Source organism: Triturus cristatus, chromosome 5_2 (assembly GCF_964204655.1).
Source record: "Triturus cristatus chromosome 5_2, aTriCri1.1, whole genome shotgun sequence".
NCBI lineage: Eukaryota > Metazoa > Chordata > Amphibia > Caudata > Salamandridae > Triturus > Triturus cristatus.
Window position 1 is genome coordinate 363,619,818 of NC_140588.1, and position 24,701 is coordinate 363,644,518.

A 24,701-nucleotide genomic window follows, 5' to 3' on the forward strand; every position below is an offset into this window, starting at 1 on the left:
CCCTGGACCGGAAACTAGAATCCTGGGACTGGTTTCGGGTTTTACCCCTCATCAGCAAAGATAACTTGAATCCAGTGGCACAGTGAGCAAGGGACCCACATTTGGGCATACTCATTCACTTAGGATGAACAGTGCTACGCAAACACATGATGGACGGGATGCTGAATAAGTCAGATGTTAGAGCACTGTTGGGGTATTGATAGCTTGATGTCCCGAGGGCTCTGGACTCTTGCTGAACAGCTACGTTGATATAATGGACTCGTTCGGCCACCTCCCTGTTCAGTGGGAGGCTGACTGCACTCTAGCGTTTCTCAATGTATTTACCTCACCTTTTTTCACAGGGTGTTATTCTTTGGAGGGGGGCTCTGTTTGTTCTGTCATGGGTCGTCTTTAACAGGTTGTGGGTGATAAAGTGGGTGGGCAGTTGGATGGGTGGGGAAGTAATGTTGCAGGTGCAGTGCAATACAAATGCAGTGCATTATCAAAAATGTGTGTACCATTCCGGGGATCTGTAAGGTGGGGTCCTGTAAGCCATGATTTGAAAATGCAGGTTTGGGTGGCACGGTTAAGTTAATAACATGGAATGTACCCAGGCTAAATAACCCTATGAAAATCTGCAATGTGCTAGCTTTTCTTGATAGGAATGATATACAGGTGGCTTTCCTTCAGGAGAAGCACCTTACTAAGCATTCGGAACGCAATGTGGGGGCTCGTTGGGTCGATGTGCGAGCAGCACCATCATATTTATCGTATTCTAGGGTTGTGCTGGTGCTAGTTAAGAAGGGCACACTGTTCACTCTGCTCAAGACTGAGGCGAATGAGCAGGGTAGGGTGCTTCTGGTGCAGGGTAAACAAAGAGGCACAACTCTCCTGTTTGTCAATACCTATGGGCCAAATGTGGACAACCCAGCCTTTTATAATGATGTCTGGAGGCATATTGGGTCGTTTCCCCCCTCTGTTGTGATATGGGGTGGGGATCTGAATGTGTACCTGGATCCTCGGCTGGATTGGTCTACTGACTCGATGCGTCAGTGTAAGCAGGCCGCGTATGTACTCGCTGAGCTGATGGAGGCTGAGGGGATCGTGGATATTTGACGCATCCGCAATCATGCCGGGAGGGAGGGGACTTTTGTGTCCCCGTGGCATGGGTCAAGGTCAAGGTTGGACTATTGGTTGGTCTCTAAGGAAGTAACCCCATGGACTGTGACAGTTAAGTATCTGGCAAAAACGCTGTCTGATCATGCTCCCGTGCTCCCGGAGCTGAATGTGCCAGCTCTTGCTAGACTGCCGTTCCAGTGACGGCTACATCCGTCATCCCTATTGGACCCTGTGTTCCGGGATACAATTCGAAATGGTATAAAAAAAAAATCTTGAAAATAAAGGGTCGGTTGATGAGGCAAGCACTCTTTGGGAGGCTTTTAAAGTTACCATTAGGTGGGAATGTATCGGGCGCAGGAAGGCGTACTAAAGGCACTTCGGAATAGGCTACAGGGCTTGGGCGAGCAGATAAGTACTCTAGAGCGCCGCTATGAACAGTGCCCCTCGTCTATACTCCTAGAGCAAATTAGAGATCTGGTGTCGGAATACAATCAGGATGCTGAACAGGAACTTCTACACAGGTCCAGAAGATATAAGCCCATACCTATAGGGAGGGTGGTAGGTCCAATCGCTTTTTGGCGCATAAACTGGCACTTCCAAAGGGACAGGGGCACAGAGTAGAGATGCTGAACAGGGATTCTATCCTGCAGTTCACCACTCCTGATATCAGTAACGTGTGTTTTGACACCTTCTCCGATCTATACGAGGATAGCCCGACGGCGAGTGATAGAGAGATCTCTAGCTATTTGGGGAACGTAGCGCTAGGGTGGTTGTCTAATGGCCAGCGGGAATATGTAATACAGCCCTTCACGGTAGAAGATGTCAGGGAAGCAATAACGGCACTGCCATCAGCAAAGCGGCTGGGCTGGATGGGGTGCCTAGCGAGTTTTATAAAACATACGCTGAGGCTTTGGCCCAGAGGCTACTGGAGGTATTGGAGTACGCAAATGATTCCTCTCAATCTTGATAAATATAATGGCTCTAAAACCCTGGGGTATGTCACAGTACCACATATAAATGTATTATGGAATTGAGGGTGGAATATGAAACACACTGTTATTGGGGAACAATGTCTTACTATCGATAAATTCTGTTATACAGAAATGTTATTGATGTTATAGGTCCAAATACTGACATATGTATGTTTTGTATAGCTATCGATTACAGCGGGGGTTGATCATCTTAACTCATTGAGAGGAATAATTTGTGTCTTGAATAAGGTGGTCCATACTGGGCTGATACCACCGAAACGGGTCGAAACCTGGAACAGACCAAATTGTGAACATATAGTAGCATGATGGAAAGAAATTGATAATACATGCTATTGATGATCTTCACAATCAATTGGTCAACCAACAAGAACCATTGAGAGACTGTCGTAGTTGCCCACCATTACATATTTTTCTCACTTTTCTGCTTTCCGCTTCTCTCTCTTATATCTCTCATTTTCCTATTTGGTTGGGGTTTTTTAAGAATAAGTATTATCATGAAGTTTGAATGATATTTTTCATTGTTATTACAACGAATATTAGTGTTTTATGTCAGGATATGATGGACTTTTGAAACCATGACCTGATGGGTTGTTTTTATGTATGGATTATTACTTGTGGAATAACTTTTAAGTGATAAAATACATTTTTTTAATATTTTTTTTTATATGGTACTGTGAATATTATCTGGGTTGAGAATCTTTAACAATTGGATTTGTGATTGAATGTGTGGATATGGATGTGTGACATATGCACAAAGGGAATTGTGTTTTTTACATTATAGTCGTATTTGAGCCCTGTGCGCCATTGTGGTGAGGGGCCTCTCTCTGTATGGTTTTACATCTAAAGTGCTGACACCATAAAAATATGCAAACCTTTGCAGGTATGTTTTTGAACTACCTACTGGTGGTGTTGGGAATGTTCCCACTTATGTAATGTAATTGAAAACTGCATATGGAGTACTAGCTCTGTGTAAATAATGGAATACATAGTAATGCTAACAAAACACTTCACCATAATTAGTACAATTTAGATTCAAGACCTCAGTTTCGAATACTGTATAACATTCTAGTTCAGAAAGCATGCTTTTCACAGTGGTGACATTTCAGTCATCAGAAATACTACCAGAAGTTATAACATCATCAATGGAGACTTTAAATATATAAGGAACTTGCAAAGCTTCTGTAGAACCACAAATATCAAATAGACCTTATCCCAAACAATTCCATCAGGACAGGAAATGCAGAAATATTCACAAGGGACAGGTCTCATCGCACTTTATGTGAAGAAGAATGAGGCTTTAATACCTCAGCTATCAGTTCAACATCTGAGCATTCTGGGAGATAATGTCCATTTAGGAACAAAAAGAAAACCGTGACAAATCCAATCCAAATGAATAGGAAAAACAGTCAAATGCTGATCCATATGTAGGACAATGGTGGAATCGGGTAAGTCTGTTTCAGCCACAAAACAAATAAATGAATCCCATGCAATGAAGTATATGACAAATCTGAGGTAAAGTTATCAGTGTAGTCAAAGGCAGTCTGTACAAAAACAGGGCCCTCACGGGATAAAGTAGAACTGGATAGTACCTCCAAAGTTGGTTGATAATAAACAACTTTGTTGTTAGGAATGGCAGTCGAAGACTCTGAATTCACATATGTTGTGTTTACGGTGATAGCAGGAAGAAGTAGAACTTCAATATCTGACATCAACCAGTGGGGAGTAGCAATTTCTGTATTATTTACTGTGTGGAGAGGTAGTTCCTGTATGGTAGTGAGAGGAGACAGAAAGCTACCCAGGCCTACTGTGTAGGACTGCCACATGGTGTGGTTTGATACGGTCAATGGACACAAACTGTTTGTTTCTACAACCAGCAAGTGGTGGCAAAATCACAGTTCTGGTACCTACAATGGCAAGAACTGACATCAGTGCTATGTATGACGGGCCAAAACTCCTCCTTTTCGGTAATCGTCTCGCGAACTAGAGCCCCAATTTGGCAGAACGTTTAGTAGTTTCATTTGAGCGCTCATATCAGAAGCCTTGTAGTTCCTGTAAGACAGCAAAATGTTCATTAATGTCAAAAGACGCATCTGCCGCCACTGTGCCAGGATTATTAAGGTCTGGAATGTACATCTTGAGGCTGAACAGGACCTCGTAGGGGGTCCGGTCACCCAAAGATCTTCTAGGCAGATTCAAAGCTCTCTGGATTCTATACAAGTGAGAGACCCAACAACATATATCATGACTATATCATGGGATAGGGATGCAGGGTTCCCTGGTGAAATGATCAGAACTTGCCTGACTATCGGCTTTTAGTGGCTCACATACCATCAGCTTAAATGCAATGCAGAAAAGATGGAACTACTTTCATTTGGCGGGCGGGCCCTTGTCTCTTGGCAATCCTTTTGGCTTTTGGATGCCTATCCTCCTGGGAGTCAGGCTAAATCAGTGAAGAATCTAGGCATCAAATTTGTGGAACATGGTGGTGGGGACTTGCTTTGGACTGTTGGGTGTTTCAAAAATGTTTCTTCAGTTTCTTTTTTTGACAGTCAGGAAACAGGTCATTCAGGCTCTAATAACATCAAGGTTAGACATAGAAATGCCTTGTATCTGGGTCTCCCTGATTTAAAATATTCAGGTGGTCCAAATGTAGCAGCCCTTACTTTATTGGGCTTGCCTCAGAGAACAGGTCTTCTTATCTGCGGGTATTGTGACCTTGCCACCAATAGTGTTTCTGTACGAAGGAAACAGTAGAAGCTTCACCTGCATGGGCAGAAGCTAACCCCTCATGAGTAGCTATGATTAATTCTAGCCTGCAGTCTGTTTTTTAGTATCACTCGATCCCCCACTCTGGGAATACGCGCAAAAGATATGTTTTTCGGCACACAATAGATAGGAGTATTTTGCTGGAAATCTTTTGGGCAATGGTGTGCCCATGCAGGAAGCATTGACAACATCCATGATGTCACCCTCCACTCTTGTGTGTGAACGAGTAATTGCAGCTACTACAGCAGTGTGAATCACTGCTTTAGCAGTTTCATCAGCCAGTTAATTCCCTACAGCATGCTTTCCAACACATTGATGACTGAATGTATGAGTTACTTGAGCCTGTGAAAACATTCTTACAGATGTGCCACCTTTACCCCCAAAGCAATTTATGCTTGATAGCATTCCCTTTTGAATCTCTGAACCCATTTAAGCGCCAATAATGTAAATGCTCATTAAATGACTGGACACAGTAATACGAATCACACACTAGGAGAGTGGGGAATTCAGGATCAGTATTTTCTAGTTCCAGAATTAGAGCTTTGAGTTCAGCCTGCTGGGCAGTACAATCCCCTAAAGATTGTGTAAAAGTTTTCTGAGTGTAGGATTTTCTATTCCTTATGACATCGCAAAAAGTCACTGGGAACACAGCATTTTTGTTCATATTGGAGGAATTCTTGTGTTTGCAAAGTGGTGTCAAAGACACAGTCAACATCAGAAGCTATTAAGGAGGTGGCCCACTGTACACATCTAGGATGTAAGGCTTTCGCATTAGGAATGCTGACCTTTGTAAAGCTGGAATGGGAGTAACCACAATTATGCGTTACCCCTGAGCCAATGGTCTTGCCTTTATAATTGAACTGCAGTCAGTATTTTTTCTGTAGGTGCAAAACGCATCTCAGCATTTGAATATAAATGCAATTTATAAGCAATAGGTACAATATCGCCTTCGTTGAAAGTGATATCGACAAAGAGCCAGTGGCTCCCGCCATTATGAGAATCATCAAGTTTGTTTGCAGTGTTCTCAGAATCTGTGTATGTTCTGGTGTACAATGTGTGTTTGAAAATTCTCGACAAATTAATTAATATAACGGTTTTACCTATTGTGTATAATTTGGTATGTGTGTTTTACCAAAGTTGAGAAAGCCCAATAGTGATTGTAGCTTTTTAATTGAATTTGGTGGTTGCAAGAGTGTACATTTCTCTAGGAAATGTGGATCTAGGCTTTTGTCTTCATTTGACAACTCGTTTCCCAAAATTAAGACACTGAGAAAGGCAATTTTAGTTTTTTCGTAGTTAAATTTGTAGCCATGTTCAGTAAATCCTAAAACCAAGTGATCTACTCTGGCTAGATGCGTTTTTAAGTCATCCTCCATAAGGTATATGTCATCAACCTAGGACAATGCTTCCGAGTCAATTTCATGTAAAATTTATGTTGCTCAGAAAAAGAACAGACCAGGGCTGTTCTTATACTCTTAGGTAAGTTGACAGTATAGTTATTGGCTACCTAAAGTGAATGAGGATAGATCCCTACTTTCAAGAGCTATGTTCTGGTAGAAAAAGCCATTTAAATGTCCAAAGTGTTTTTTTGTTTTTTGCACACTATGTTATTCATTAGTGCTGTACTGTGTGAAAGTGCGTATATGACTGTTTAAATGTCTGTAGACTAAGACTAGGTGGTATGATTAATCTGGGTTCGCTACTGGAATCAAAGGATTATTAATTGGAGCGATTCAATGATGAATTGATATTCTAGTTGTGTTAGAATTTCTCTAACTGGGCTAAATGCGTCATGCTTAATTGGGTATGCAGTTGCAGGCAGAAGCTTATAGGTATAACATAAAGTGCGTCTTTATCCCGGCCTACATGGCTGTGGTATAATGCCAGGGTTTGTGCACGGGCCCACTCCGTGGCATAGGCTTGTTTGACAATGTCAGGAACAAGGACAGAGAAAGACGGTATTCTCATATCTGCCCCTTGTGGGACTTTCCTAAAAAAAACTCTGGTGGGCAATCCCTTTCAGCCAATAGAACGTCATAAGTATTTGTTACATTTTCCCCCCAAATTATTTGAATGGTACGCGGTACACCACTCTCAATTTGGATGTCCAAATCATACAGTCTGTCGGGAGGGCTAACCCGCTGATCTGGTATTTCAACTTGAATAAATTAAATTACTTGCTCTTGCAACCAGAAACTCTTAAAGATTCTGGCACACTATTGTGACCTCTGCCGCACTATCTAGCAGTGTCAAAGGCCACTCCTTGGTCTGAAGTAGTGTCCTCAATATTTGTGGCATATTTGTTGAAAATAATTCCATTTCCCACTGTTTCGACCTTATTAATTCATAAAATCACTGTTTTAAACTTTAATATCTTTTAACTTATGAAATTTGTTCAATCTTTTGTACATGGCTATATTCTGTAATGTTTACTGATGTTCCTATTGTTCAAATTCAGTGATGTATGTATTTTATTTTTTGCTTTTATGGTCTACAATGATCAAAATAAAGCTTGAAAATGGTAAAATGGTGGGAAATAATTGCCACTTTTTTCTTTTTGAATTGAGGTTTTTGTTGTGGAAGTTTCTCTTCCTTTTTTATGATATTAGTCGAGCGCTGCGAGTCCTTTCACGGTTTGACATATTCTTCTTGCCTGTGGGCGGGTTGTCCTCCTCTCTCTGAAATTTTGTTGAGTGACTCCGAAAAGGAAAGAGAAGGACGTGTATCAGTATACGGATACCTATCAGGCTGTTTAATTGATATCCCAGCGTTATTCTGAAGACTCAGGTGCCTGTTTGGTATAGTCCTTTTCAGAATTAACCTTAAGCTATGACTTATTTGGTCTGTGTCTCAAATAATTTTTTGCAGTTTGCGCTCTTGGTCCGCAACTGGAACTTGCGCAAGGTGTACTGCTAATGCTGCTGCTTCTCCTTTTATGTTACTTAAAATAATTGAAGCGACTGTGGCGTAATTTCCAATTAGTTTCATCCCCATATTATTTTGAATCTGTTTTAGCACGTTAGGCAAAACAGCAATTGATGGTGTACCATCTGTTATTACATCAAATCAGGAGCGAAGTATCACTCCTGTGCCGGACGCACAGCTTGATCCTTGTTGAATCACAAAGATACCACAAATGTTCCGCATTCATAGAGTTTTATTGCAAGTATTCCAAAGTTTCATATAGTTCAATAGTTGTTATCCTGTCACAAGGGAGACGTTAATGTATTAAAAAAGTTTCTAATGCAACAGATATATATGCCATTCCAAGCATTTTTCTGAAGCACAAAGTATATATGAAACATCCTCAGTGGTAGAAGATCATGTTCCCAATGCATTTCGGGCTTTTCATCACCCTTCGTCAGGGGTTCACTACAAATTTTTAAAAACATGAACATTAGACTGTGTAGTCAGACCTCAATACTCGAGAACTGTGTAGTGATACATCAACTAATTTGTGTCTAGTATTAATGCTAAACCCATAATCCACTTTTTCCCTCTAACTGCATAACCATACACTATAAACAGTGCCCAAACAAGCCTCTCCCCACCAACATAATCCTCCCGTGTTTTTCTCTCCATTTCCATATGGAAACCCCACTGGCTGCTCCTCATCATCCCATACTCAACAACACTCAAAAAATTAACCACTACCAGTGAGCAAAAAGACTTCAAAAGACATCAACATTCACCCGTACCTCCTTTCGTTCTTGAAATCCTCTCCTTCCCACCAAAACCTGTCCTTTCACAAGCAGTAATCCTCTCACTACCCTCATTTCTCCCTTTTTAATTCATGTGTCATGTCTCCACCCCTTCGAATCAACCAATTAGTTCACCTTCGGCTACCCGCGTTCCTACAACTCCCAAGATACACTGCTTCAAACATTTCAATGGCATTGGTTTACAATTTGGCTAATGATGAATGATTGCGCTAACCCACGCCCTACTCCTAAGACATCCTGAGTCACCTTACTCGAGTACTTTGCCCACCCTTAGATGCTATCTCACACGTCGATTATGAAATACAGCACATAAAAGCATTTATTGCTTAGCAGCAAATTGCATATTCTGGCACTCGTTATGTTTACATAGTTCAAAATCCAAATCCTGCGTCATGTTTTTATAAATCACAGTTCATTAACTCCCGTTCCTGAGATGAGATGTTAAATAGACGTCTCACTTGTGACTGATGCAATTGTATCCAGTTTTACCAGTAATCCGTGGGTGCTACTTGTCAGACGGGCAGACAAATAATACATTTCAAAGAAGAGTGACAAAGTGCACACCTTTTTTTACCATCTGTTATGACATATAATGCAGCAATAACTGTGCCCAGGTGACACATTCATTCAATGGGAAAACCATCCGTAGTGGTAGGCACATTGTAAGAATTGTAGGTTTGTCTTGATGTCGCTTATATGGAAACATTGCTTAAAGTTGATTTGTTTTTTGTGCAATCCAGAACGGAATTTTCTCCACTCAGGCCACAACTTTACCCACAATTGTGTTGATTATTACTGGACTAATTGCAGGCACGGCTAAATGTGGCTGTGCAGCTTCAATAGCCCTCGCTGGGTTTGCTGTTATTGTTCGTTATCACATAACGATCTGTGTTAAACGTCCGTACAGTCTAACTAGACCTGTGTATAGAAAACAGAGCTCTACATGAATTAGTGGTGCTAAAGTTCGGTATGGTGTATAGCCGTATAGCTGGCTTGGAATGGCCAGGTTGCTCTGTCATTGAACAAGACAAAATAGGGGTTTCCTATTTAGCTGAGGAGTATTGATTCCCAACACCACAGACATCTCCGTATAATGTGAATGGGGGCCTTGGGCACACATAAGACCTACTCAGGAGGCCCATTAAATAAGTACCTGACTAAGAACATTGGTGCGCCATGTCATATGGTTCCTATGAGTCAAGTAGGACTGTGTATCCGGACAACATAACTGTCAGAATATAGGGACTGATGCCACACATATCATCAGAGCATGTTGGCCCAATTCCTAGCTAGCTCACAGTGCACAATCAGAACCCCTGAACCACTAACCTTCCAGGGCAACAGATGGTATCTGCAGCCTCAAAACATGACCAGTCTAATTCCCCAGGGAAATAATGGAAGCAGATATACCCTTTTGTTGTTGTTTAGGCATGCCCAAGGGAGACACAAGAATGATACGAATTGGCTTCTAAATATGTATTGAAACAATTGTATTCTTGTTTAAAATGCGTGAGCTGCAATTATTAGTAGGATGAAACAAAGCACTGTAACCAGCATTACAAAAATGGTGAAAAAGATCAATAGTTTGTTGTGCGTTTTCTGCATGGCCCATTGAAGTTTTCCCGGTGTTGGACTGACTGTGCACATTGTAGGCCTCATTCTCTTTTGCACACACTACTATATAAACATGCTTCTTTTGTGCCACATTGTACTTTCACACGGAGCCTGCATATGTTTTCACGTTTTGTTCTTTTCCTGGGATTTAGTCTGAACACCACTGACAAGGTCAAATAACAACATTCCTTGTTATTCTTTCTGACCAGGCACTAGCACCTAGACATAACACAAAGATACAGCTGTTGTTTATGTGTACACATGTCCTGTCATATTGATAAGCACCGGAGCCAAAAACACACACACACATGGATCGGGAGTTCTGAGACAAGAGCAATGCGCCTGCTGAGATGTAGACTCTCCATCTGAATGCTAAGGTACGGGGTCTGCCAGTAATCCCAGAAATCTTTAATATATACTCATCTAGCTTTAGTAGCAGGGGAGGGGGGTTTAGGCTAGTCTGTCCCATTACATGACAGGACTTTTCATGGTATACGGTTTATTAACTATGATAATTGTGGCACTATACTGCATTTCAGAGCACAATAGTTCAAATAAATATTCTAAACTTCTTTTGTGTCTCCTGGTTATCTTGTTGTGGACAGGTACGAGTGAGAGAGCAAAAGGGTGTGTCCTGTTACCACAATCCTTGAGAGAGTAGAGAGTGTTGTGTTCTGAAGTGCCAATTCACTTGTTTCTCTGGTAAGGCTTGGAGGGCAAGTGAGGAACTATAGCTAGTCGGACTCAGACACTGAGGTGGTATGGTGACTCAGTCCCTACATAATGATGTTCTATGGTTCCAAGCATAGTTCTGTTCCTGAGCAGAATCCCTGCAACAAGTTTGTTAGAAATGGGATTTCTGGTTGGCTAGGGCTTGTGCCAAAGCCAGGCAGAAACCACCACTCTTGTCAGGGCTGGGGAGTTACACGCCCAAGATAACCCCTGCTCACCCCCTTGGTAGCTTGGCACGAGCAGTCAGGCTTATCCCGGAGGCAATGTGTAAAGCGTTTGCGCGCGCACCCAGCAACAACACCCAAGGCCCACCACAAAGGAAACTCCACACAAGGTTATATATAAAAATAGCCTTTGTATTATACCGAAACACATTAGATAATATTCACACAATTTACACTGTGCCAACTGGCACTGGGCAGAATTTTACAAGGGACTATTTACACGGGACAGGGCCACATGGACCACTGTCAGAATCAGCACAAATCACCAATTGTACATGTAGGACATATACTAACTAACACAAATTAGCATGGTAGAGCACAACCAGTACTGGCGCAATAATGACCTCAGCGTCATCACACTAGCATCAGGAATAAAACCTATCCTGCATCCATCACATGGGCATAAACACATTATGCAATTTCTCATTAGTCTAACGCATTAGACCTAGCCACCTAAGTATAACTACACTAGGGGCGTACATCACACAGGGAAGCATTATCTCCCTAACATCAACCTAAACAGGTAGAACAACCTCCTAGGCAGAAATCCTATGTAGAGGTATAAAACACAGGGTGCGCAAAACATGCTATACACAGTACATTTCCTAACACCCAATCACGTTAGCACATAAATCACATTTAGGGCCTGGTGCCTTATAAACCTAACAATCCCAACTGGCCATCGCAAAGGAGGGGCTCAAATGCCCTGTGTCCCAACAGTCAGGGCGCGCTGCAAAGGCAGCGAAAGTCAAGGTGTGCACTTTTGCGCAGACCTAAACGTTGCAGCTGCGCAGCTGAGCAGGCAAAGATGGGAGCAAAGGAGTGCGTCTCGCTCCTAACTTCCAAAGACATGTCCCCAAAGCACTGTGGCCTAAATGATGCAGCTGTCCACTACTTGCTGGGCAGCTGTAAATATCCAATGAGGCCTGGCACCACTGTGCCCTTTTAATTCAGCGAGCCAACGTTGGAGCCACCCGGGGCTCTTAAACAATTAAGGTCACAACTGGGGCAACCACAGGCTCCTCTGGCCCTTAAAACAAATATGCCCCCCTTCGTTGGAGCCACCTAGGCTCTAAGACAACAATTATGCTCATGTGGGGGGGGCGACCTGGCGAGAAATGAACATGCCCACTATGCTGGAGCCACACAGGGCTCTAGAAATAACCATGCGCCAGACAGAACTTGCCCCCAAGCCCCACTGGGGCCCATAACTTCATAAATACTGCCCCTCTCATTGGAGCGACCCGCTATCAGATGGGGCCGCTCTGACTCTGTGCCTCCCCCAGGCACTGCACTAAGGAAAACCCTGAGCCCCACTCACCGGCTGTGGGTAGGACTCCTCCGGTCGTTGCTCCTGGCTGCAGCTTCCTCGGCATGCGGGGCTGGCAGCACTCCTCTCGTGGCGCGGGGCTTCCTCTCACTCTTGGGAGCCTCGCGCTGCCGTCGGCGGCGTTACTCTTCACCCAGGCCCCCTCCTGGGACCCGGGACTTCGCTCCCCAGGACTCGTGGAGGCGGGGTAGGCTCCCGTCCTCCTCTCAGCACACCGCCATCCGCCTCGCGCTGGTGGGTCTCTCCCTACTAGCGGGAGCCTCGCCTTGCTGCCGCACCAGGCTTCACCCGGTCCCCTGTCTCGGGAGCGGGACTTCAGGATGGGGCCCGCGAGGCCCCTGGCTGCCTCCTTCGTTCTGGGCGCTGTCCAGTGCGGGGTGGGCTCCCGCCTGGACTTTCTTCAGTGTGCACCGGGGCTCCCAACAGCGCACGGGAGCCCCGTCTGGGCAGACACTTCCTGCTACACCGCAGGCTCCGCCCACGTCCCAGGCAAGGATGCCTGGCTTCCTGTGGGCCGCGGCGGTGATTTCTTCGGTGGCGTAAAACGAGGGGTAGATAGGACATAAATGTAGAAGCGGGGTGGGCACCCGCGCATCAATTAAAAAAATAAGCGGGGTGGGCACCCGCGTAAACTATGATCCTCAAGCGGAGTAGACTTCCGCTAGGCGCGCACTATAATGCGGGGTGGGGCACCCGCTCCCGGCAGCATCACGGGGGAATCCCTACATCGGGATTCCCTCGGTTCCCGGCACGCTGCACGCAGTCAGCTCCTTGCTCTCTTCTGGGGCAAGAAGCATTGGCAAAGTCCTGGCCTTTAGCCAGAAAAGCACAAAGGAGTCACAAAAGTCCTGAAGTATCCAGGGGCAATGCAGGGCCCAGGGGCCAGCTCACAGGGCCCTCCAGCAGGGAGGCAGCCCCCATGGCGGTCCCCCCTGGGCCCCACCAGCAGCAAGCCCCCCTCTGTCAAGATCCAAAACAGAACACTTTGTAAGGGGACACAGCACCTTTATATACACATAATACCTTTGTCTCAAGATGCAGGGGAGGGGCGAACCAGATGCAACTCGTGCTTGAGCACTTTGTTTTGCTCAGCCCCTCTCCCTATTCACAGTGCAGGCCAGGGTCATCAGTCGCAACACAGGGGGCGGAGCCAGCATTGTGTGGGGAAAGCCCAGCCCTATTCAGGTCCTAGGTGTACTCCTCCCACCCATCTGGCTGCTGATCTCCCCATTCACCACTGGGTGACTCATCCTGACTCTGGGGATTCCCTAGCCCATCACATGACCTCAGCCAGCCAATCACGCGCCAGGCAGTCACTGCACATTTATGCCAGCGTCTAGAAGTGGCCCGTCCATACTAGCTACAGTAACGCCGCACACATCATCGCGCAGCATTTAATCACAAGAGTCCGCACATACCAAACTCGGCCCTGCACTCCCCACGCAACAGGAACTAACATGGTCACTCAGATCCCCCATGCATTCCTATGGGAGGGCAGGTCAGTCTCACTCAATGTAACCCAGAGCGCACACACTTTCCACTGGGACACAGTGTGAAAGCACCTAGAGGCCTAAAACCACAAGTACAACACAGGAAAAAGGCTAGGATAATGCAAAAAGTTCTAGGAGTGAACTTGCCAGAAGGGCCAAGTCCAACAAAGTTCAACCATTATAACATTACAGTGTGATTATAGGGTGTTTATAGTGCTTTACTTCTACCTAATACTACCTATCATATTGAAAGCAGTAAGCATTCTCACTGAAATAGGTTGTGCAGATCCACTTAGCCCAGTGAAGAATTAGTAGTTACACTGAAGTACAGGCACTAGTGCCTGGTGAATGTGTGCCTGATCTGTCATGTCACAGCTTGTCCAATAACCTTGAGCTTGAACAGCATGCTCTGCTTTGTTTGACAATGACTCATTCCCAAGTGTCTTAAGACGCTGGAAAGCTGATTTGAAGGCTTGAAATCCTTGGTGATATGAAGGTTGAATGTAAAGCATCACTGAGTATTACGATAATGCAAGATCCTTTCTGGGCTTCAAGATGAACTGGAAATAAAAAAGACAGGAGCAGCACTGGTTCATTCGGATGAAAATCAGAAGTACTTTGTACATGACCTGTGGGCTTGTGAGTAGTGTGCCTTTATCCTTGGTGAAGTTTGAAAATGCCTTTTAAAATGTAAGCACCTTATTATTACCTACCCTTCGTAATGATATCAAAGCCAGGTGAAGTGCAATTTCCCGGAGAAGATTTTCAACTCAAACTAGTGGATCAGCTCAAACAGAGCCAACATGACCCGATGAAGAACTTTATTCATTAGACAGGGTACAGGTAGGAAACATACAAGTATGAATGTTGTAAAGTGATGGTCATAAAATGTTATAAACCTTTGAAATAACCAGGAGTGAGTAAGAAGCTCTTCTATCTGGCAAAATGGCTGGGGTGAGATGCACCCTAATTGATGCATATTTAAGGCCCTCTCCGATAGGCAGGTTTTGCAGGATCTGGTCAGACTAGGACTGTGTACAATAGACACAAAAAGTCTCCATTTGGTAATGTAAGTCTTGCAAGTCGAAGGCATGTAAGCCTCACCAGACTTTGCCTGCATTCTAGAGGAATGTCTAGATGGCTAAACTCAGAGTTCAGAGAGCAGTGAGTAAGGCTAAGAAATGTTAAGCTGTAGCACAAAACCTGGAATTATTGCTTCAACAGAAGTGTGGAATGGATCTTGCGAGCAAATGCTAGGCAGCAATAGATCATGAACCAGTACTGCCTTGGCTATGACAACGCTATAATAATCAGCATACACTATAGGCTTTATGCTTTGCTTATGACCGTGGGGACCAGGAAACACACAGTGAGACAATCAGCAAATATGTTGCATCAGGACATCAAAAACATTCTCCTTTGGACCAGTGTCTGTTGGTGAAGGACTGGCATATGTTGCTCATTCCGGTGGTGAACAGGTCAGTCCTCAAAGGTATTCGGTTTTCAGGCACACATTATTTCAGATGGCCAAGGTTTCAACACTCTTGCATGCCTGACAAGATGTGGGAAAAACCTTGCATCCAAGCTTCCTTTTTTGAAACATCGGTTGTTATGGTATAGCTGGTACACTGGAGGTGGAATGAAAGAAAGATCGATTGATATACTATTGAGAAGCCTCCATCACAGAAGTGCCTTTTTCAGAGTAGTCTGAAAACCATTTGCCCACATTCCTGAGACCTGTTACCATTGGTGCTGCAGATCCTGTTGGACAGAACCCATTCTAATATGGCAGAAGTAAATCAAAGGAATACAGGACAATATGAGCCCCCCGTTAGCTCTGATCAGAGCCATGCTGCACTTGCAGACGTCTAGGGCCATCAAAATCAAGTTTGTAACCAGTCTTAGCATGTGATACCTTGCCTTGAGTGGTATTCAGGGTGGCGCTTAGGAGAAGAGGCATTGTGGATGGTGAAGGCTTGATGTTGAAAGAGTGCCAGGCATGCTTCAGTGGAGGTGATAGCCTCTTGTGATAATGGTGCTTTTAGAAGTGAATTGTACACATATTGAAACATGTGGTGGCCTTGCTTTTTCAGATGGGCAGGCACTGGTTAAAAATTCTTAGGGCTGATTTTACAGTGAAGAGATGTGCTTTGAATTAATAATGCCGGCTGTCCAATGAGATTTTGAGGTATTTATCGTGCTTTAGTAGAATGGTAATATGGAAATGCACCTGGAGTAGAAAGCGGATAGTACTAGGTCCTGGGTACCTTTGTTATTGCTCCCTAGAAGAACAAAAACAGGACCTCTAGTTGCAACTTCTGAAAATCTGAAAATAATGTTGAGGCACCCATTGATCAGATGCAATGTTCCTCCATCATAAGGAAAAATTGGAGATTCATCACCCCTCCTACAGATATGTAGGGGAGCCACTGGTTGCTGAGAAGTCTGTTGCTGATAATTCTACAAGTGGCCTGCACACTCTTAAGAGGAGGAAAGGACCAGTACCAGTGAGGGATGTGCCGATGAAGTAGTTGCTGCTTAAGATCACTGACGCAGAGACACAGATAAGCCTTGGTCGAAGAGAGTTGACTGTCGCCACAATTCTTAGAGTTTAGGCAACACATAGGCCAAATATTATTAGGAGAATATTAGAATTTCCACATCATTTTGGTTAGTGTTCCAAATGCTTTCAATTACTTTCTGATGTAAGCTGAAATACAGCAAATTGTTCTCTAGAAAAGCAGAACTGGCCGGTGCCTCTTTAGAAAAGTCCAATGCTGGCATCTCCTGAATCTTACGCTATAAATAAAGATCATCCGCACAGCTCTTCTTTTGCCCAGTCTGCAATAGGCCTTGAAGAAAGATCTTTTCTCTTTTAGAGGATTATCATAATGGGGCAAACTCTCCTCTGGACCAAAACAATAACCTAAAATCGACTCCCTTCAAGGTGAAGCGGAGGCCAAGCCCGGTCCAAGCTACACAGGGGAGAATGGATTCATTTTCTAAGGTAAATCCACCTGAACAATGAGATACAGCACAGCTCTATCTAGGGACTCCCTCTCGTTCAACCTGCAGAAAAAAATCTGATCTATGTTGGCATCAAAAGAAAGTGGAGTGCTGAGTATATATACCTATATGGCAAGAATTTGGGCAAGGAGTAATGAGATGACTGCTCTACCAAATAAACATCATTGTTTTACCAATAGACATGTTATCGCTGTTTACTGGTATGCTAGAGAAGTGGGGAAAAGCAAGTCTGACAATGGGAAAGACTGAATCTATGAAAGATCCAGTGCTGGAGAACACAATTAAAGTCTTGTTCAAACATATAACACACAGTATGCTTCAATTGAATACGTACCTCGATGTTTTTCGCTACATATCTTGATCCCATTCGTTGTCAATGTAATATGCAGGTAAAAGTCAGTCTCAGTCAATTAAGTTTCTGCACTGGCCTTAACTAACTATGTATTTTTTAATTTCTCCAGCCCAGCCCTTAAGCATTTCCAGGAATTGTACGCCCAGGAAATGTAGTACAAAGCTCCAACATGTTTTCAGTGTTAAGACCAATGCATCAGAATATTCCTATCCACAGTGCAAGGCATAGAAAGCAGAGACCTCTCCCTGTAACAGTGCTTATCCAGGGAGTGACTCAGCGTAATCATCTCAGTCTAGCATGAGTAATGTTTTCTTCAAGGTACTGCACACACTCACAGAGCAGTCAAAGCCCCCTGTGCTTATGCTCTGTAAGACGTTAAACAAACTGACACCATTATGACTTTGAAAATGTGACTAGCTTCTTAAAGAGATTGCTTGGTTGAACACTACTCTGTTTCAACAAATCTTTATACCTCTCACATTCCTTCAGCGCATTTGCTCATGCAATGTTTAACCACACATCCCTATTTCAACTGCTTCCCTGGAAAGAGAGGACAATATTCTGTTCCCTCCAGCCATCAACAACAGTCACAATAGATTTCACAGGCACCAAACCAGTGCTTAAAATTTCCAAAAAAGAAGTGTCAGGACACTTCTCAGGAGTTACCTGCAGCTTGCTCCACCCATTGATCCTGCCAGCACTGCCAATGTAAGTACTAAAACAACTACTAACCAACACACCCTTATAAGTGAGACAATTCACACTATTCCACGCCCAGAAGCTATAAGAGGGGTTTGGGTGGCAGGGATTAGTCATTTACGATGTATATTAAATAATAAACAACTGTTGTTGTGCTCATCTCTAAAATAGACAAACAGGGCCACTGTGTGGCAGAGTGTCATATGCACCGGTGTCGACAATTAAGTGCCTGTGCCTAGCACCAGAAACCAACGGATCAAATTAAGCACAGCATTAAACATAATTGTTTGTCACGGACTGGTGTCACCTACTCCTTGCTCTATATCCGGAGGCACCATTGATTGTTTCAGTCTCAAGAAACGCACAAAGTATTCTATGCCTATACCCTTATAGGGAACTGTGAGTAACCAACAATGGAAGCCACTATGGTTTTGCCAGTAGAATGTAGGAAGAACTGGGGGGAAGGGGGATGTTCCAATAGATTTTGATATAAATATTATGCCTTCTGTGGCAATTGCTTTTGTGGGAGAGGATGTTTCCACTAATTTTAAATAATTATTATTAATATATAGTTTTGTAAAGTGCATCGCTACGCTAGCCAGGTTTTCCAGTGCTAAGTAAAGTAAGGGCACAGAGAACTCGAAAATAAGGTCTTCAAGAATCTGAAAAAAGACAAAAGGATTTACAAGATCTCATTGAGGCCGGTAACGTATTCCTTCATCTTGGACCCAGATAGGAGAAGGACTCACCTCCCTGTCTGGCCCTCCTAAATCTGGGGACTGTAGAGAGATTAAAATTGCTTGAGCGAAGGGATCAACTGGGACAGTAAGGTGCCACCAGGCATCTGAGGTAGAGTGGACCCAAGTTTGACAAAGCCCTATGCATATACCACAGAGCTTTAAATTTAACTTGCTTCTCAATTGGGAGCCAGTGACGGTCTCACGGAAGATTAGAGGCAGAAGAATGCTTGGGAAGATGGAACAGCAGCCGGGCAGCCGCATTCTGGACTACCTGAATGCACCTAGATAGAGAATATTACTGTGGGCCAGCCTAAATATGTTTAATGCCTATATTACAGTTCTTTTGACAGAAACAGGGAGCAGCCAAAGTATTTTTCTTACCCACCTTAGGATGGCAAAACAAGTGGAGGCTACCCTAGTGATCTGTTGATTCATCAGAAGTTTATTATCCAACCAAAACCCCAAGTTCCTAACAACAGAAGCAGGGGAAGGAGCAGTCCCCAGAACATAAGGCCAATAGTGGGGGCCCCTAAGATGAGGTTGGTTACCCTCCAGCAAAAGTTCAGGCTTATTCCTTTTCATTCAAGTTGTCACTTTCATGAGGCAGGAATTGAGAGTATTAGAGCTGCAATCTTCATTGTGAAAAAGAGAGACAATGATCTGGGTATCATTAGTGTAGGAGAACCAAGTCAGTCCACAGCTTTCCACCACATTTGCCAAGGGCCGCACATAAATATTAAACAGGATCGGGCTCAAAGTCGAACCCTCAAGAACACCTAAGGATAGAGGATATGAGTTCAAAGTATGAACTTTAGTAAAAACCTGGAAGGAGTGGTCTTGTAAAAACGATCTTAGCTAAGCCAGGACTAGATCTTGAATACCCATATTTTCCAGTCTTTGAAGAAGTAGCTCGTGCGAAACGGTATTGAACGTTGCAAGGAGATCTAATGGGATCAAAGCCGCAGTGCCACCACTGTCTAGCTGGAGCCTAAGCTGTTTACTGACTCTAAGCAGGGAGGACTCAGTGCTGTAGCTAGCCCTGAATCCAGATTGTGAGGGTTGCAAGAGAACATCTGTTTCTACAAAAGTTGCAAGTTATTAATGCACATGTTTTTCCAGAGTGTTTGCAAATAGTGACACAAGCAATCGGTGGATAGTTAGACCAGTAGATAGGGTCATGATTAGGCTTCTTTAATAGATGGATTATCATTGCATGTTTCCAGGTTTTAGGAACTAGACCTTCCGAGAGAGAGGAATTCAAGAGATTAACCACGATATAGAAGAGCTGAGGATACAATTTACTAAAGTGAGTGGGAGGGAGGGCATCCAGAGGAAAGCCAGGTTTAATGGAATTCAATATTATACAATAAAATCTTATTAAGCGCATAGCTAATGAAATATGGTTTCCCAGCGCTATTAACAACAGGTAGAGCAGTGCAGTCAAATAATAAGAAAAAACAGCCAGGCGTTTTCTGGTTCTTGAGAAAGATGTGTTTTTTTTGCAGATCTATATAGCGGGAACTCGACCCGAAGGTATTGGAGCACTTTACATGAGCACCGGTTACATTACACAAGGACACATTCATTTTTTTTATTTTTTTGGTAGGCACAGAGGGATCAGGTGATTTGCCCAGAATCACAGGATGTGGAGTCGACCCCGAGCCTTGAACCTTGGTTTCCCAGCTCCAAAGTCGGCAGTCTAATCGTGAGACCACATCCTCATCAAGAAGTGCTATTTCTATATGTCAGAAATACATAGCCTATGTTTCTCTGAAAAATTAAATAAAAAAACAAATTCCCCCAAAACATATATTTTACTTGCGTCGCAATTTGTACTATTTTAACTGACTTACTTGCTGCTCCTTCCCCGGTCCGCTGCGGCTCTCTTGGCTGATTGTGCGGAGGGAAGTGGAGCTTTACTGTTTTGATTAATATACTTACAGCTTGGTTAGCAGGCTAGTTGTCAGGGGGCAAGGTCCATAAAAAGCACATGTCTGTCGGACGCTTAAACTTCCGGTATACTTCTCCGTTCCTTAACGGTGAAGAGCCTCTCTTTTGCCCTTTTAATATATTTATTTGCCTCACAATTTATACTATTTCACTTAACTTACCTGCTGCTCTTTTCCCTGTCTGCCGCAGCTTTCTTTGCTGATTTTGCGGCTTTACTGTTTTTTAGGAATACACTTACGGCTTGGTTAGAAGGCTGGTTGTCAGGGTGGGGCAGGATGGAATGGCCATAAAAACACATGGCTGGTCAGACGAGCGCAGCGGGTGCTCCCCTGGCACACCTAATAAGGCAAGGCTGTTTGCGCCCGTCCACGTCCGACCAGGGCCAGGGGCCTCTGGCTGGTCCGTTTCAGCCAGAGGTAAGGTCATATAATGCACAATTTTTTAAATCATTGCAGCTGGTTTGTAATGTACAGTGTCAGGTCATTAACCCTTGGGTGAGCCCTTAGACCTGCAATTTTGCTCGTTACGTTCCTTCTAACTGTGATGAAGGTCACACTCTACAACACTCGCCTGCTTTTTTTTTTTAACAACCTTTTTTCCCCTTTTTTTGTTGGCTTGTCAGCGTTCATATGTTGATCATATTATACGTTGTATCGACACATTAACACAATTTAAACATGTGAAATCTGTTACACATGGAATTAGAGCATCTAAAGTCGTACACTACAGAAGAAAGCTGCAGTCTGTGACTGATGCGGAACTCAATACTCCGACAGTATATTATACAAGACTCTTAGAAAATAATGTACTAAATCAGCACCCATTGGCCCATCCCCCACCCTGCTAACACCCACCCACCTCCCTTAACTAGTTGTGGCCACACAATACATTGATTTAAGCAACCATCGTCATAAATACTCTATGTACATTTTTTGACCGTACAACTCCATTTGTAACCACCTTGATTTATTGTACTGCGTGTCTGAACATCACAGATGTTATTGGGTTCCTGGGACTATAGGAACGTCATCCTGACTGGTATTTTATAGGCTTCCACCATTGCATCCCATTCCAGGGATATTTGATTTTTCCGAAGGTCTCGGGCCTCTTCTCTGCGCAGTGCTGCGCTTTCAGCTCCAGCCCATCTCAACATTTCAGCATGCCACATAGATGTGGTGTGGGCCCTGGCTGACTTCCAGTGCATTGTGATCAATCTCTTTGCCACTATAAGCGCCAAATCTAAGAACCTTAATTGTACCTTGTGTGTTTTCGTTCGCCTACGAACAACTAGTATGTACTCTAGTGGTGTGTCTTCCACGGAGAAGCGGGTGGCCACCTCTAACTTATGTTTGACCCCTCTCCAAAACTCCACAAGGCCTGTACACGCCCACAACATATGCAGGAGGTCCGCTTTCTGGAATTTACACCGGGGGCATTGATGGTTCGTATCTGGGTACATTCTGTGCAGCCTATGCGTGGTCAGGTAGGCTCTGTGTACTATCATGCTTTGGATAAACTTGAACTTGGCTACAACACTCGCCTACTAACCTCTCACTGATTGAAGAGAATGGTAGCCTTCACAGTGAGGGGTGCTCAGACGGGTGACATCTGAATCAGATATTTCACTTCTTCATTCTGAACTGTTGCTCTCTTCCTAAACACCAACAACATTTATTTAATTTTCTATGAGTTTATAACCCGGATTCACTATTTCTTACTGAGACCTGGCTACACGCCGGTTCTTTGCCAGATATAATAGCGGCACTTGCTGCTAATTTTTCTTTAGTTAGGATAGATAGACAAGGAAGGATAGGCAGAGATATTATCATTATATTTTTAAAAGACTATAAATGTAAGATTGAAGAATTCTTCTAGATTTACGTTTTCTGGGGCCTTGCTTTATTGTCCCCTTGGGGCATGCCGGAAAGTGGGGCACCTTCCTACCTAACTTATTGGTTACTTACATTCTGGAAATGCTGACATTACTGTACTTGGGGATATTAATTTCCATCTTGATGACATGAAGAGCAAACAAAATGCCTCTTTAATTGAGGATTTAGGCATTCTCAATTTGGCACTTTTTAATTTGTCACCACATATATCGCGGGGCATCTTTTGGACCCCCATCTTCTGTAACATGAAGGATTTGATGCTAGACCCTCCCTTTCCACCTTGCTGGTTTGACCACTTTACTGTGCCTTTTAGGGTCAAGGCTCCTTCGCATCTTTTTTCTACAGTATACGCACTAACTCGAAATCGGAATTGGTCCAAATTTAACATTTTGATACTGAATGAGCAGTTGCTTAGTTCTAAGCCTATTTTACAACAGGCTGGTTTGGATCAGGCCACAATTCATTACTGGCTCACTGAGGCTATTGATGTTTCTGTGCCAACCACTACCAAATGTGCGGGTAGAATGCACCCACCAGCCCCCTGGTTCACAGACACACTTAAATTAGAAAGGAAAAGCTGCAAAGTGCTGGAAAGACGCTGGAGGAAGTTGTATGCTGAAGAGGACAAGATCAAATATAGGGAGTAATTAAAAGGTTATCATGTCCTTTGTAAGTCCACCCATGCCACATATTCTACAGAAAAGATTACTAATGCCCAGAATTGCCAGAAGCCTCTCTTTAAGGGGGTAAAAGATTTATTGGATGCTAGAACTCTCTCTCATGCTACTCTTCTTTCCCAGAGCCAATGTAATGAGTTAGCTAATTTTTTTATTCACAAAGTGGGAAACTTTCACTCACAGTTGGCTAAAGACTCTTTGAATGTAGGTTTTAACTTAATAAGGATACTTTGAATTGGCCTTTGGTGGAGGCTTATTATACGGCAATGAAAGCATGGTGTGGCGCCAAATTAAATGAGTGGTGCCTTTTGGATTTTGCATCTTTTCTAGCTGCCTTACAATCTGTTAAATCAGGATCTCCGCTGGATCCCCTAACACCAAATAAGCTTAGGTTACTGGACCTTTAACCATGACATTGGAGCTCCTTAATTCCACATTGAGAGACGGGTTCCTATCTCAGAGGTGAAAGCACGCCATGGCGCTTCCTCTTTTGAAAAAAGCTAATCTGGACACTTCTAGCCTTACGAACTACCGGCCCATCTCTCTGCAACCGATCTTCTCCCAAGTCTTGAGAAAGTTCTTTATTAGTAGAGAAAGATCTCATTCAACTGTCTCTCAGCATCACATCATAGCTTCTGCCTCCCCATTACATTTGACATCATAGCCGTCTGCACGACATCTATGACATTTGAGAGGCATTTATTACACCTCCCACAATACCAATCAGTTGGCCATCACCTCTGGTCTGGATCCTGAGTGTACTTTTTAGGGATAATTTTTGGAGCTACAAAACCACGTCCCATTTCACCACTGATGGTGGTCTGTTCAGACTTTTAAGATAGAGGAACCAGTTATTAAATTTGCTATGGGGGATATTTCTCAAATTGGCCTTACTGATTGAGAAGACTGTGTTTAAGAAGAGTACAGGATTCTGAGGAAGAACGTGAGAAGGTACAATTTGATTCACTACATCAAAGTGCATCCTTTTGAAGAGGGTGACCTTGCCAGGATCAGACTTCCTAGTCTTGTTTGTACAGGTCAGTCTAAGTTTTCTGATTCCACCCAAATATTAGCTGTTAGTGAGGGATTCATAAGAGTGGAGAACAACAAATGGTAGTGTAATAACAGAGTTGCCTTGGTGAGCAGTAATTATTCGCTATTAATTCAACTGGTTGATTGCTGGTAAGGTATTATTTCTCACATGGTACCATCTTATCTTCTGATGCTCCTATGAGTTGGTGGGTGTGTCCCAGTTGATGGGTTTGTTGTTGGTTAGTGGGGAAGGGGATGGGAGGACTGCATGTGGATGGTCAACATTGGAATTTACCGTTAGTCGGACAGGTAATGGAAGGACTGCATGTAGAGAGTCAACAGTGTTTGATTATGCTTTGAATAG

The 24,701-nt window shown here is 43.6% G+C and overlaps 1 protein-coding gene across 2 annotated transcripts in view; it reads right to left on the minus strand.

The window, feature by feature from the left end:
* The window catches only part of RPP40 (ribonuclease P/MRP subunit p40), a 450,868-nt gene that overhangs the window by 136,048 nt on the left and 290,119 nt on the right, over positions 1-24,701 (minus strand). The gene's annotated exons all lie outside the window — the stretch shown is intronic.